The sequence below is a fragment of the Penaeus monodon genome, chromosome 21 (assembly GCF_015228065.2).
Source record: "Penaeus monodon isolate SGIC_2016 chromosome 21, NSTDA_Pmon_1, whole genome shotgun sequence".
Taxonomy (NCBI): Eukaryota; Metazoa; Arthropoda; class Malacostraca; order Decapoda; family Penaeidae; genus Penaeus; species Penaeus monodon.
In genome coordinates, this window is record NC_051406.1 from 14260879 (window position 1) to 14262109 (window position 1231).

Here is a 1231-nt window from a genome sequence, read left to right on the forward strand (position 1 = left end):
GCGTGTGCATTCATGTATTAGCATGAACAGTCTACCTATTTTCATGTCAGTTGTCTCTGTTTCAGTTTCAATCTCTAGTCCATAAAAAACACCAGTTAGTTTATGATCCGGTCTTATAGAGGCAGATATCAGCTGTTATTACTTTGCTTTCAGGTTTCATGCACAGTGTATTTGTATCATAAAATTAACTGGACTCATGAAGTAAAATAGAAGTTACAACTGTCATAGCAAGTAAGTTTTCTGATATCATGCACTGTGTTTATAAAACCTATATCAAAATAACTATATTATTTTTTCATGCAACCTGGTAAAAGAACAATCCTGTAATGGAAAGTTTTGTTGAAATGGAAGGTTACCTCAAACTATTTCATACCACTTTCTGATCCAGGTAAAGCATTATTGTGTTGCCAACATGGAAAATTATGAGATTATCATTATATCAAAACAAGGAAGTGTAGAGAAATAACTACAATTTAGTGCTACAAAATTAAGTTCAGATTTTATAAATTGCTATGAAAAAAGTGAAAACTGTCAAAGTATAGCAAAGCCATAAAAAGGTGGTTTTGCCAAAGAGGAAAATAATACAAAATAACATGTGATATTAATGTTCATTAGTGGAATATATTCACAGAGTACTTCGTACAAGACACTGGTACACAAGCACAAAACTGTTTCAAACATAGGATAATCAGTTGAGAGCTTTCATGCAGAAAACATTCATACCTGCATTAAAGTCTACTTTGTTTTATTTTTTGCTGTCAATTTCAATAAACCTGTTCAGTATGCACAGTACATGCTTGTGCCTTATTGCCTCTATACCACTTAATACTAGTCAACAGTATATACACATTTTTTTGGAGATGCAATCCCTAGGGAACGTGTGCCACACACGATGATGATGACGATCAAAAAAGGCCCTTCCTGATTTGCTCTTTGATGTTTGTACATGAAGAATTGTTCACATGCTAGGCTTTATTCCATTAAAGTGTAATAAGTTTTTATGTATTTCAAAAATAATATATCATATATTAGGTTTCAATGGAGTATACTTATGTGAATGGTACAAAACATAAAGCATGTCAGCAAATCTGTTAAGGCAAGAAATACCCATACAATTCCTTGAACAGGATTATTATAAAAATAAAAATGTGTCTTTGGCGATAATCACAGTTCTACATGCACCGTCATGAGTGGGACATCCTCCTCCCCAGTGGTAGGCAATATTATAAAT

At 32.9% G+C, this 1231-nt stretch overlaps 1 protein-coding gene across 1 annotated transcript in view; it reads right to left on the reverse strand.

Annotated features, from left to right (window-relative positions):
- Positions 1–592: 592 nt before the first annotated feature.
- Positions 593–1231, reverse strand: part of LOC119586252 — a gene marked incomplete at its 5' end in the record, with an annotated part of 20814 nt that continues 20175 nt past the window's right edge. The window contains 1 exon segment of the mRNA XM_037934957.1: positions 593–1231.